The following is a 14,978-nucleotide window of genomic DNA, read 5'->3' on the forward strand; positions in this document are numbered from 1 at the left end:
CCGAGACATAGTCTTTCAGAAGCGCTAGCACCTTACGATCGGGTAGACCGTACCACCTACATCCCCTACATCTGCTAGTCTACCACTGTAAGAGTTCGCACGACTTAGTCAACTATGCTAGAGCCCATAATAGCTTGTGGCTGCACACGGAAGTTTCTAGCATGAATAGTCTCATGATCCCTTTGAGCCTGGGTGGCGGTCCAAAAGAAAACAGGCAAGTCCTGGATTACCCAGGTGCCTCAATCCACCCAGATGTGTGTTTAAGTTGCCACCTTAGATAAACCATTAATTAACAATCTCACATCTGTCATGGATATCACTCACCCAATCCACGTCTACTAGCATAGCATGGCATAATAAGCAAACGTAGAAGTAACTCCCAAAGGTTTGATAATAAACAGGTAATAGGTACTACCTCATCTACTTCCCATCCCACAATTTAATTAGATCCTAATCATGCAATGTTCGAGGATTTGATCTAATGCAATAAAACTGGGTAGTAGAAAATGTATGATCAAAGTGTTACTTGCCTTGCTGATGATCCGGGAAACCTAGTGATTCGAAGTAACAAGCGGCGGACTCCGGGTACTCTATCGCAAACAAACAAGCACACAATAAGTACTCATCTAATGCACGGGTAAAACTCGAATAAGAGATCTAACCAGAAGGTTCAACTTAAGAACTCCGGTTTGCAAAAAGAATCAAATCAAACGAAGCAACGAATGTCAAACGGCGAAAGAAAACAACTTCGTTCTACTAATCTGGATCTAAGGCAAATTTTACAGTAGCAAAAACTTGTTTAAGTTGGTTAAACGGATATATGGTTTCGAGACGAAACTCCAGGCGCTTGAATCGCCTGATTCCGATAAACGAGCGAAAAGTTATACTAAAACAAAAATCAGATCTAAAATCGCGATCAGAAAAATCGCGGATTTAATCCGAGAAAAAGAAAAACGACGAACTTTCGCTAGAACGAACGAACGGACGAACGCTCGCTAAATAAATAAACCGGAAAACCGATCAATTAAAAAAACGAAACTAAAAAAACCGGCGAAAACCAATCGGTTTTTTTAAAGAAACCGGCGGCGCGGAAATTGAGGCGCACCTCGGGCGGCGGCTCCGGCGACGGCAGCGGCGGGGCGGCGCGGCGCTGGCGGCAGCGGGGCGGCGGCTCGGGCGGTGGCTAGGGTTTGGCTTCGGGGCTGGGCTGCCCCGGCTTATAAAGGCTAGCCGGGCCAGAGTCCCAGGCGGACACGGCCCGGTTAAGTCGGTGCGCGATTTTTTTTAAATAATTACGCGCGGAAAAAAATTAAAAAGAAATACTAAACGGACTCCAAAAATCCCAAAATAAATTTTCCCGGACTTCTAAAATCAAGCCGCACAAGGTGAACATTTATTTGGGGCCTTAATGTAATTTTGAAAAACGCACATTTTTCCTAAATTCAAATAAAATAACGAAAAACTCTGAAATAAAATCTTATTTGATTTTATTATTAAATCCTCAATATTTCTTTACTTTGGGAAAGTCATTTTATTCCCTCTCTCATATTTTTGGTAATAGAAATAATTGATGATAAAATAATAAAAATCAAATGATCCTATTCTCAAAATTTGAGAAAACTCAAATATGAAAATAAAGAATTTCCCAACTCTCTCCGTGGGTCCTTGAGTTGCGTAGAAATTTCTAGGATCAAACCAAAAGCAAAACAAAATGTGATATGCAATGATGATCTAATGTATAACATTCCAAATTGAAAATTTGGGATGTTACACATTGTGTGAGAACAATTATGATCTTTGTCTTTTACAGTACCAAGGTGAATGGTTTACTCTTTATCATACTAACCTATCTCACGAAGTTCCGTTAAGTTTTGTGTGATTGAAGTTTTCAAGCTTTGGGTGAGATATCGATATGAGGAGAATAAGGATTGGAAAGACCCTAAGCTTGGGGATGTCCAAGGCACCCCAAGGTAATATTCAAGGAAGACTCAAGCGCCTAAGCTTGGGGATGCCCCGGAAGGCATCCCCTCTTTCGTCTTCAAAACTATCGGTATACCTTACTTGGAGCTATATTTTTATTCGTCACATGATATGTGTTTTTCTTGGAGCGTATTTTCAATTTTAATTGTTGTTTGAATAAAATCATTGGATCTAAAATATTAAACGAAAAAGAATCCTCCCATGGCTAGTTAATTATTTGACTACGCAGTGTCCTTCACTATTATCTTTTGGAGCAGTTTGTCATTTACTCACGTGCTTCACGTATATCCTAGGAGTAAATGGTTAAATAATTGAATATCATAAATCTGAATTTATGTATGTTTCATATGCTTATACCATGGGGAGTAATGACTTCACATAGAATAAGTATAGGTAGTAAACTTATTGAAAGTTAGCAAACGTAGAATTGGCCACTTGAACAATTCATGAAAGAATATTGAAGGAAGAGAGATTTCACATATAAATATACTATCTTGGACATATTTTGTAATTGTGAGCACTCATTAAAATATGACATGCTAAAAGGTTGATGTCGGACAAGGAAGACAACGTAATGGGTTATGTTTTCTTATATCCAAAATAAAGTATATTGTCTTGGATCATCCAACATGTTGAGCTTGCTTTCCCCCCTCATGCTAGCCTAATTCTTTGTACCAAGTAGAGATACTACTTGTGCTTCCAAACATTCCTTAAACCAGTTTTGCCATGAGAGTCCACCATACCTACCTATGGATTGAGTAAGATCCTTGAAGTAAGTTGTCATCGGTGCATGCAGTAAAAAATTGCTCTCTAAATATGTATAATCTATTAATGTGGAGAAAATAAGCTTTATACGATCTTGTGATGTGGAAGAAATAAAAGCGACGGACTGCATAATAAAGGTCCATATCACAAGTGGCAATATAAAGTGATGTTCTTTTGCATTAAGATTTTGTGCATCCAACCATAAAAGCACATGACAACCCCTGCCTCCCTCTGCGAAGGGTCTATCTTTTACTTTTATCTTCTACCCTTATGCAAGAGTCATGCCTTTCCTTTTTACATTTTATCCTCTGGCAAGCACATTGTGTTGGAAAGATCCTGATATATATATCCAATTGGATGTAAGTTTCATGAACTATTATTATTGACATTACCCTTGAGGTAAAAGGCTGGGAGATGAATCTATAAGCCCCGATCTTTCTCTGTGTCCAATTAAAACTTTGAACCCATAAATATCACGTGAGTGTTAGCAATTGTGAAAGACTAAATGATAGTTGAGTATGTGGAGTTTGCTAAATCAAAGCTCTGACATAGACCCTTCCTGAAAAGAAGAGGAATTGCAATTGTTTGATGACTGAGAATATAGTTTGTTAGTTTCAAGAAAGTTTATGGTCTATACTTTAACATGTGAATAGCTTGTTACTTGATCATGAAAAGTTTTATGAAGATGAGCTACTGTTATGATATATAATGATGCTACAAAAAGTGATTGAAACTATCATTGATGAAACTTATGCACTTGCTAGCATTCACGCTTCATAAATTATTTCTTTTATCATTTACCTACTCGAGGATGAGCAGGAATTAAGCTTGGGGATGCTGATACGTCTCCAACCTATCTATAATTCATGAAGTATTCATGCTATTATGTTATCAACCTTCAATGTTTTATATGCATTTATATGCTATTTTATATGATTTTTGGGACTAACCTATTAACCTAGTGCCCAGTGCCAGTTTCTGTTTTTTCCTTATTTTTGAGTTTTACAGAAAAGGAATATCAAATGGAGTCCAATTGACGTGCCAATTTTTGACGATTTTTTATGGACCAAAAGAAGACCCCGGAGTAAAAGAGTTGGGCCAGGAGAGTCCCGGGGTGTCCACGAGGGTGGGGGCGCACCCCCCCCAGGCGCGTGGGCCTGCCTCGTGCACTCCTCGGGCACCTCCTTGACGTGAGACCGACGCCAAAAATTCCTATAAATACATAAACCTCGAAAAACTAACCTAGATCGGGAGTTCCACCGCTAGAAGCCTCCGTAGCCACCGAAAACCAATCTAGGCCCTCTCTAGCACCCTGCCGGAGGGGGCCATCATCACCGGAGGGCATGATGGAGGATCCCGGAGGGGCCATTATCGTCATGAAGGCCAAGGACCAGAGGGAGAACCTCTCCCCATCTAGGGGGAGGCCATGGAGGAGGAAGCACAAGGGGGAGAACCTCTCGTCCTCTCTCTCGGTGGCACCGGAGTGCCATCGGGAGGGGAATCATCGCTACGGTGATCGTCTTCATCAACGTCACCATCATCATCACCATCCTCATCTCTTTTACGCGGTTCACTCTCCCGCACCCCGCTGTAATCCCTACGTGAACATGGTGCTTTATGCCACATATTATGATCCAATGATGTGTTGCCATCCTATGATGTTCTGAGTAGATATCCCTTGTCTTTGGGTTGATTGATGATCTAGATTGGTATGAGTTGTATGTTTTACTTTGGTGCTGTCCTATGGTGCCCTCCGTGTCATGCAAGCGTGAGGGATTCCCACTGTAGGGTGTTGCAATACGTTTATGATTCTCTTATAGTGGGTTGCGTGAGTGACTGAAACACAAACCCGAGTAAGGGGGTTGTTGCATATGGGATAAAGAGGACTTGATGCTTTAATGCTATGGTTGGGTTTTACCTTAATGATCTTTAATAGTTGCGGAGCTTGCTAGAGTTCCAATCATAAGTGCATATGATCCAAGTAGAGAAAGTATGTTAGCTTATGCCTCTCCCTCATATGAAACTGCAATAGTGATTACCGGTCTTGTTAACGATTGCCTAGGACAATTCCGCACATCGATCCACCATTATTCCACACTTGCTATTTATAATACTTAGTAATATATTCTAACTTTATGATAACAACGCCTACTTTCATATTTTAGCTCTCTGATATCATACAAAGTTATCCACTTCATACCCACAACGTAGTTTTATTTCTTGTTTCTAGTTGGAAGCAAACGTTCGGTGTACGTAGAGTCGTATCAGTGGCAGATAGGGCTCGAGAGAATATTGATCTTACCTTTCGCTCCATGTGGGTTCAACACTCCATACTTATCACTTCCACCTTTGGGAATTGCTACGATGATTCCCTGCACTTGGGGATTATCAACCGGCAAGTCTCTTTACTCGTTATGTAATGTATCATCCCGCAACTAACTCATTAGTTTCATTGCTTGCAAGGCTTATAGTGATGTGCATTACTGAGAGGGCCCAGAGATACCTCTCCGACAATCGAAGTGAAAAATCATATTCTTGATCTATGCCAACTCCACGAACACCATTGGAGACACCTGTGGAGCACCTTTATAATCACCCAGTTATGTTGTGACGTTTGGTAGCACACAAAGTGTTCCTCCAGTATTCGGGAGTTGCACAATCTCATAGTCATAGGAACATGTATAAGTCATGAAGAAAGCAATAGCAGTAAACTTAAACGATCAAGTGCTAAGCTAACGAAATGGGTCAAGTCAATCACATCATTCTCCTAATGATGTGATCCCATTGATCAAATGACAACTCATGTTTATGGCTAGGAAACTCATCCATCTTTGATCAACGAGCTAGTCAAGTAGAGGCATACTAGTGACACTATGTTTGTCTATGTATTCACACATGTATTATGTTTCCGGTTAATACAATTCTAGCATGAATAATAAACATTTATCATGATATAAGGAAATAAATAATAACTTTATTATTGCCTATAGGGAATATTTCCTTCAACTTTTAGAGATAGAATGGGAGTCTTTGAGGGGACTGACATGAAGTTTGATCTAGCTTCCTTGATTGACATAGTGGATGGTCTTGATAATTTGTCTGATCCATTTACTAAGGAGGAAATAAATGAGGTGCTTAAGTCTCTGCCCACAGATAGGGCCCCTGGCCCTGATGGTTTTACTAGTTTGTTTGTCAAACGATGCTGGCACATCATTAAGGAGGATTTTTTGTAGTTATTCCAGGACTTTTATGATGGAAAAGTCACTATTAGCAGCATCAATGGGTCTTTAATCACTCTAATTCCTAAAAAGCTATCATCTGAGGGTCCTAATGATTTCAGACCTATTTCCTTGACAAATACTTGTCTAAAGTTTCTGACAAAGCTCTTGGCTAATAGATTGCAAAAGGTGATTCTAAAATGCATTCATAAAAACCAATATGCGTTCCTTAAGTGCAGGTCTGTTCAGGATTGCATTGCTTGGACTATGGAATATATTCATCAATGTCACAAATCCAAGAAGCCCATCTTGATTCTTAAGTTAGATTTTGCAAAGGCTTTTGATACTGTTGAGCATGACCTAATCTAAAGCTCCTGCACCACAAGGGTTTTGACAACAAATGAATTGGTTGGATTAAAGAGCTTTTATCCTCTGGGACTTCTTCTGTCATTTTGAATGGAGTGCCTGGAAAACAATTTATTTGCAAAAGGGGAATAAGGCAGGGTGACCCTCTATCACCCCTCTTGTTTGTTCTTGCAGATGATCTACTACAAACTTTGGTAAATAATATGCTCAGAAATGGAGAGATTTCTCTGCCTATTGAAACTCATGACCCTGATTTTCCTATAGTGCAATATGCTGATGACACTCTCCTCATTGTGCCTGCTGTGGACTCACAACTTCTAGCTCTCAAGGAAATGCTTCAAGATTTTCATGCCTCCACAGGTCTCAGAGTAAACTTTCATAAATCATGCATATTGCCTATTAATGTGGATGAGGCAAAAACTGCTAGATTAGCTGCTGTTTTTGGCTGTCAGGTTGGAACCCTCCCCTTCACCTACCTTGGACTCCCTGTGGGTACAACTAAACCTAGGATTCAAGATTTACTTCCTGTGGTTGATAGAGTTGAAAGAAGGTTATCTGCTAGCTCAAGCCTTCTAAACCAAGGAGCCAGATTGCAATTGCTTCAATCAGTCTTGTCCTCTTTGCCCATCTATTTTCTCTGCAGCTTAAGCCTGCCAGCTGGTATTATAAAGCAAATTGAAAGGATTATGAGGCAATGCTTATGGAGAGGCAATTCTAACACTCCTAGGCAGTCACTTGCAGCTTGGCCTCTTGTTTGCAGGCCCAAAGACAAAGGTGGCATGGGGATAGTAAATCTTACCATCCAGAACAGAGCCCTCCTTTCCAAGCACCTTTCCAAGTTATATAACAAAGCTGACATCCCTTGGGTCTCTCTTATCTGGAATACATACTATGATGGTGTTGTTCCTCATGGCACAGTTCCATGTGGTCCCTATTGGTGGAGAGATATCCTTAAACTCGATGAAGTTTTCAGACTATACTCTGTGGTCATCATAAACATGGGGGACTCTGTTCTTTTTTGGTTTGATGCTTGGGTCTTTTGGGATCTTCGGTTCCACTCAAAGAGAGGTTTCCTAGGCTGTTCTCTTTTGCCATTGATGATAAGGTGTCTGTAAGAGATGTTATTAACACATCTGATATGTCTGAGCTTTTCCATCTCCCCTTGTCCCCAGAAGCAATGGCTGTGATGCTCATTGTCCAGGCTGGTCTGCTAGACCTGAATGCTGATGAAATAATAAATGATTCTTGGTCCTGGACACCAGGCAAAGGGACCTTTTCAGCCAAGAGTTATTATACAGTGATGCACGCTCATCTACCCACTGACAGACCAGCCAAATGAATTTGGGAAAGTAGGGCCACCATGAAGATAAAGGTGTTTGCGTGGCTAATGCTAAATGACAGACTCAATACCAGAGACTTGCTGGTCAGGAGGCACTGGCGATCACCTCAGGAGGACAACACTTGTCCATTATGCTATGTTCATGCTCATGAGGACAGAAACCACCTTTTCTTCACATGTCAATTTAGCACAAGAGTCTAGAACTACTTGCACATTTAGTGGTTAGCTGGTTTGTCCCCAACTCAGTGTTTAATTGCTGCAAGGAAGAGTTTTGGGCAACCTTTCTTCAAGGATGTAGTTTATCTAGCAGCATGGAATGTATGGCTGCTCAGAAATGGCAGAATCTTCAGACAAGAAAGGCCCACTTTTGTAGCATGGAGGAGGAACTTCATCCATGTTGTTACTTTGTTGTCCCACAAATTCAAGCCTAGTCTCAAACCTTTGCTGTTGCACTGGATTAATTCTTTGCCTTAGCTGGCTCTATGTATTTATGTATATTTACCTGTAAATATGTACATAGGTAAATAGGCAAGTAGTTTTCCTACTCTAGTTTATTTTTCCCAGAACCTCTTGTATTTTGGTGGTTGAGCTTTAATAAAATATTGTGGGGCTGTTGCCTCACAGTTTCCAGTAAAAAAACTGTTATGGATCACAACAATACAAACATGTCATGGCATGAACTAACGGTTAGTATAGATCGCATCAAAAAATGTGGATACCATCTATAGCTCATGTGTATCTTCGAAGGAGTTTGACAAGTAGGTGCCCTGATCATCTCTCCCCTGAGCTCTCCAATCATATACAACACTTGCCTAAAATACCATGAAATTGTATCAATGGATCTCTTCAATGTATTGTGAATCAATATGAACCTTCGGTTATGACCTACAACATGAAGCAACATTGTTACTTTCTCTTCCACAGAGGTGTGGATGCTATCTTGTAGCAACCACTTCCCCATGAACCTCTTCAAAAGCTTGGGAAATGTTTCTTTTCTCATTTGAAGCATCGTTACAATTGTAGATGTAGTTCATATTGCCCATCCTCTCAATATCTCGGTCTAACATTGGACCATATCTGACCACATGCTTAGAATTGCGGGAACCGCTCACTTATGGACCAACATGACCTAGGATTGAATCACAACTATGAGTGTTGAATCCTGAACAAGCACCTTCGTTGGTTCGTCCTTGTGAAATTGACATTTCGGTAAGTAAGGGATAGATTGACCATACACCTAACAACCTAATAGTGGAGGCATGAGGGTGGTTGTATTCTGGTTAACATCATGGAAGACAACGACGACCAACCCATGCCGGAGGCGAGGCAGACAAAACAAAGACAAAGACAAAGGGAACAAGCGGCTTATAGAGGGAAGTCTCCGCCACTGCCGATGTTGAGAGCTGAGACCTGGAATTGCCCTCCCGCTCGAGGTGAGCGAGTAAAAGAGGGGTGAGATTGCCATTTTTTCTCCATACACGCCTGTAGATTTTTTGTCTCCCGTCATCCTATTCCACCTGCATGCCCTTGTATTCCCCCAGTGAACTATGCCCATAGCTAGCACAACCTGTAAAAGAGTACCCCCATCTCCCATCACTGCGGTTGAAATGTCCCAAGTTCCCCTCAGCCCTCTCCACTAAAGTTCCTTGAATAGATAATACAATGTCAGCATTTCGAGGTACCCACAAATCCTCTTTGCATTATGTGTGCTGCAATGATAGCCATGACTGTTGGCCAGGGGCAGGCATTTACTAGAGGTGAAAAATGGTGATCATGAGGGAGAACGTTAGGAAGAAATATAATAGTTGCATTGACTTGAAGACCGGTGGCCACATCGAGATGAATAGATTTTGGCCTCACTTTTAGAGCCTATTTCTATTAATAAAATCCACATTGAAAAGGTCCAAGTTGGAGCCAAACCGGTGAAGTTCCGATCACCAGATTTAGACCCTTTGAAATGTTTGATAAAAAAATATCTTTTCTAGATACCTCATATTGATGATCCAATACCTGGAGACTATTAGACTCGTTCCCATGATTCCAACGAGCCCAAGGACACTCAAATCAGAGTTTGTATGAAGAAATGGTGTCCAAATTACTTAACACTTCGCATAGACTCCAACAGAGAAAATAACATGTGATATGGTCATGCCAGGTTGTACCAACACTCGTACCAGCCTCCCAGGGCTGCAAAATTATCCATAACTTCTGCAATTCATCACCAATTTCATCTCGGTTTGTTCCTACGAGTTCCTTGGCAACCAAGGAAGGTATTGGGAGAGGATTGGACTCCTCTACAACCCTTTGATGAGGGGTACGTGTTGGATCTACGAAGGAGATCAGTGGAGGTTGCCTATATATACGCATCCAACCCTAGCTACCGGAAATCTCGAATCAATCCAAGCATTCACACCTCCATTTCTACGGCAAGACCATTTCCACCATAGAAGAAGGGCCAAGACAAGGAATAAAGAAGAGGAAGGCTTCATCACCGCCTGACACTGGCTAGAGGGCGGCACCATGTCCACCGATGCCACCATTCCCCATGATTTTTATGTTAATTGCGTGCAAAGATCAAGGGGCGGAGGTTGGTCGTCGTGTGTATCGATATACATGATCTCTTTTTTGATAGGACGGGACAATGGTGGGCCCTCGGCCCATGTTTGCACGTCATGTTGATCGTCAGGTCAAGAGCGCCGCACGGTCAAGTGGGACCATGGACGAGGCAGGCCTGTGCTATCAGAGCCAGATCAGGGCATTATGTGACCTGGGCACGGGAATACTTCGTGGTTAAGGAAGGACCGCGCCAGAGAATTTCTAACTTATGGTGCAATGCCAAATGACAAGATACCCGTCAGCGACCTTGATGGCTCTGAGCGCCTCAGATCTAATCCGATAACCAAGGCTTGGCTTCGAAAGATGGATTCATTGAACCAGTTTCAAGATCGATGATCAAAGAAGAAGAAAAACTCAGAGAAACCGAGGTGCATCCAAACTTGAGACCGGTTCAGAGGCAATTGATGGTTTCTCGAACTGGGGGTCTCTCATCACATCATCTCCCGACCTGGTGGGCCGGGTTGAGGACCCCTATGTCGGTTCACCAATGGACATGACAAGTAGCCCATGGCATATGAAAGGAAGGTTCCCCGAAGACTTGTTGTATACTCCAAGATGTTAGGGATTAAATACAGCTTGTTCTCTTTGTAATTAGCCAACTTGGAGGTAACCCTAGATGGTACAAACCGAGGGGTAGGGCTCGTGAGATACACAACAATCTCGGGGTAGATCATTTGTACTTTGTTCTCCATCCAAAAGTAATAAAACTCAAGCAAGACATAAGGTTTTCTCTCGGAAGAGAGCCCGAGCATGGGTAAAAACTTGTGTCCTCGTTACTATAGTCTCTAGACTCTTATTTAGCCCCCCCCCCCCTACCTGAGATCTGCCGGATTTAGCTCCGTCACCAATTATTTCCCAACATCATACAAAAGGGGAATTGGTATCACCCGTTTTATAAGTTGGAGGTTCTTGATCATCATTTATCATGTCCACTAGCAATGAGTCATAAAGATGCATCACAATGAAACTATCATCCTAAAATGCATATGGGGCAAGAAAAACATGCAAATTTGGGTTCGGACTTTGGTCGAACAGTCGGTGCACATGTCTGACGTTGTCCGCGGACATTAGAATTGCGGCGACTCATACTCCAACTCGGGGGAGGCGTCCTCTTGTACCAGTGTGAAGTGATCTAGGATGCCCCCCCCAATGCGAAGGCGGAACGGCGTTGAGCATGGGCGTGGCGGAGGGTGTCGGAGCTGACCCTGCTAACTCCATCTGGACGACTTCCTTTCCGCCTTCTCATAAGCTTCCTTCTCTTCTCACGGGTGCACCACTTCGTTCGGGCAATGGTCCCCACCTTGTTCACAACAATAGTGACCCCGACGGGCTCCGTGGAGCCATTCTTCATGGGACGGGCAGATGGCGGAGTAGGCGTCAATGGCTGGGATGGAGGAGGAGATCGGCAGTGCTGACACAGAGCAAGGGCGACAACGTGGATGCGAGAAAGGGAGGGCGGACATGAGGGAGAGGGCTGTCAATTTGGTTGATTTGGTCAATTTTAACTGATTTGAGGTGGGCCAGCCCTGTCAATCTGATATGATGGACACGTCCAAACAACCCAAAATCTGCCCCACGTATGGGCCATGTTTGACGGGTGCCAGACAGCTCAAACATATGAGCTAGATTTGGGATTCCGAATGGATATCTTTTTTTTATATGAAAAGTGTTTGAATTTGAACTTATTAGCCCAAACATATGGGATGGAGTAAGGATCCGGTTAGAGATGCTCTAACAGTCTTGAGTGGCCAGCCGGCAGCCGGCCAAACGGTAGCTTAATTAATTCGGTCTTCTTGTGTTGCACTGAACTTTCGAAGACAAACTACACCGAGCTGCCATCTGTTGACTGTCGAGACCGTTGCCTCCAATGCCCCATCGGAGCTACCAAAAATTAAGAAAACAGAACCTGCGTCCTCGTCCTCTTCTCCAACGCATCAGCCACAGGCCTACAAATACTAACACCGCAAGGCACAACCACACACGCACCATCGGCATCCACCAATCTACCATACGCACACTCACTAGTCAAGCACTCAAGCCTAACAGGTTAGCAATCTCAGCTTCCCCCATCGTTCTGTGTCCCTCTTAAGCGTTCGTAACTCATGACCGGTTCTCTTGTATTGCAGATAGGCAATGGAATCGGGGGGAGCGACGGCCGGCGTCGGCGCCGAGAAGAATTCGTGGCCGGAGGTGGTGGGCCTGTCGTCGGAGGAGGCCAAGAAGAAGATCATAGAGCACAAGCCGGACGCCAGCGTCCACGTCGTTCCGGCCGACTCCTTCGTCACCATGGATTACAACACCGGCCGAGTCAGGGTGTTCGTCGACTCCAACGACAAGGTCACGAAAGCTCCCAGGATTGGCTAGCTACCTGGGCTTATCCTTACGTTTGTACCTAAATGTTTTTATATTTCTTCACGAAGGGAATACCAATAAGTGAGTGTATGTACTGATTGATATGCGTTGTTGCCTTTTAAAATAGCTTGCGTGTGTGTTGATATTTTGTCCATGGCATAAGTGTGGTGTGTTACTGTCTTTTTTTTTTCCAAAACATGGTGTGTTACTGTTGAAGGAATTGGACACGCCCCATTTTTCCAATAATTTTTGGGTGATAGCAAAAAAGAGCCCAACTTCCCCTGTATAGAAGAGGAGTTGGCTGGCTCTCTCCCAATACTCTCCACAATACATGCAACGTGAGCACCTGGTCTTCCCCACCTTGTTCGAAGCCGCCGGTGACTTCGACATGGACAACACGAACAAGCTGTTCGAGACAGCACAAGGAAGGTATATTTTTTCATTTATGTTTTGTTGTGGCTATATGCATAAACTTTGATGCAAACTTCTACATGTATCCCACAATCGTATCTCAACTTGATGTACGAATCGGTAGGCATAGATGATATTTCTTTGTCCACTCCGCATGATGACATTGATGATGTCGTCGTTGAGGTTGCCCCAACAGAACTGAAAAAATGGGCAAGGTCGAACAACTACTCCACGCAGGAGGATACTGCATTGGTCATGTCATGAGAGAGTGTGAGCATAGACCACATAGTAGAGTTCGATTAAAATGATGAAGACTTATTGGAAGCGCATGGTAGAGCAATTTATCGCAGTGTGTCGGTTTCCTCCGACCGGTCACTGAATTCACCCAGTCACATGGGGAGCGCAATTCTGGTATGTTGTGATATATGGTAAGGTTGTGTGGCCCAGGTGGAGTGTCCCAAGCCTAGTGGAATGACAGAGGACATGTTGGTGAGTAGTTTTGTTCTTACTTTGTTCCTTTGCAAAAATATCCTGTGAAATGTTTGAATCAAACTTGCTACTGATTTGTTTAACTTGATAGCTCAACTACATGAATGAGTTTTACAAACATAGGCATCCAAAAGGCTAGTCATTTTGTCATGATCCATTGTTGGGTATTGCTCCAATACAACGAGAAGTGGAAAGATGGAACAATGAGAGATTCCAACTTAAGAAGAAGGCTAAACCATCATCAACTCTAGAAGTGGACAATAATGGTGATGCCGTTGATGACGTTGATGAAGTGTATTCTACTCCCAACTCAATGGCGACTACCAAAGTCAACATGCCATCAAGGAGAGGTGAGAAAGATAAGCAAAAGAAACCAGGAGATGCAGTTGTGCTCAAGACGGCAGTCAAAGAGATAATAGCAACAAAAAAGAGTTGGAGATGAAGAAAAAACAAGAGAAGGAGTCAAGGTGGTTGGAGGCGGAGTCAAGGTGGTTGGAGGCGACAATTGAAGAAGAGAAATTGATAGTCCTTGCGCAGGAAGTGAATTCGAAGAAGATAGAGCAAGAATGCGAGATCATGTTCATGAGCCTTGTTGGGGAGCCCCATTAAGTGGTTATTAGGGAAGTTTTTTTAGAAAGCCCCCCCCCCAATAGGTGGTCACTAGGAGTATTTCACGGGGTTGTTAGAGATGCTTTTACCCCCTTTCGAAACTGACAATCAGTATCACGCCCACGCTCTGGTTGTTTTTTTTTTCTTTTGACAATGATGCATTTTGAATTTTAGGACTAGTTCTTTTGGCATCCAGGACAACTTCTAGGTCTCAGTCGGCTCCAACAGAAAAGAACTCAAAACTTTCAGCTTTCGTTTAACTAAATTCACAACTTTCCCGTTTGACCCCTCCACCGGTGTATTATCCTATATACTTAAGTAGTTGATCTTCACTACTTATATTTATGTTAGGATGCACACATGCCATCTCATCAACTCCATTATTTTTATTTATCTTCGAATGCATGCATGAAAATGCTACCTATACTAATTCTCTCAACATGCACACATCCCACTTTCAACCCCGCTACTTTTACTTCTCTCAACATGCATGACAAGTACTACCTCTGTTTATTTTTATAAGACGTTTTAGACTTTCAGACACTATTTAAAACAACACAAAGCAAGTTGTCTGAACGTCTTATAAAAACAAACATAGGGAGTACTACTTAATAAATATATATGTATAACTATATAATAATAGAATATAATAAATCATATCAACATGCACACATCCCACTTTCAACCCCGCTACTTTTACTTCTCTCAACATGCATGACAAGTACTACCTCTGTTTATTTTTATAAGACGTTTTAGACTTTCAGACACTATTTAAAACAACACAAAGCAAGTTGTCTGAACGTCTTATAAAAACAAACATAGGGAGTACTACT

At 42.5% G+C, this 14,978-nt stretch overlaps 1 pseudogene; it reads left to right on the forward strand.

Annotated features, from left to right (window-relative positions):
- Positions 1-11,646: 11,646 nt before the first annotated feature.
- LOC125506256 lies at positions 11,647-12,762 on the forward strand (annotated as a pseudogene).
- Positions 12,763-14,978: the final 2,216 nt, after the last annotated feature.

The sequence above is a fragment of the Triticum urartu genome, chromosome 5, assembly GCF_003073215.2.
Source record: "Triticum urartu cultivar G1812 chromosome 5, Tu2.1, whole genome shotgun sequence".
Classification (NCBI taxonomy): Eukaryota; Viridiplantae; Streptophyta; class Magnoliopsida; order Poales; family Poaceae; genus Triticum; species Triticum urartu.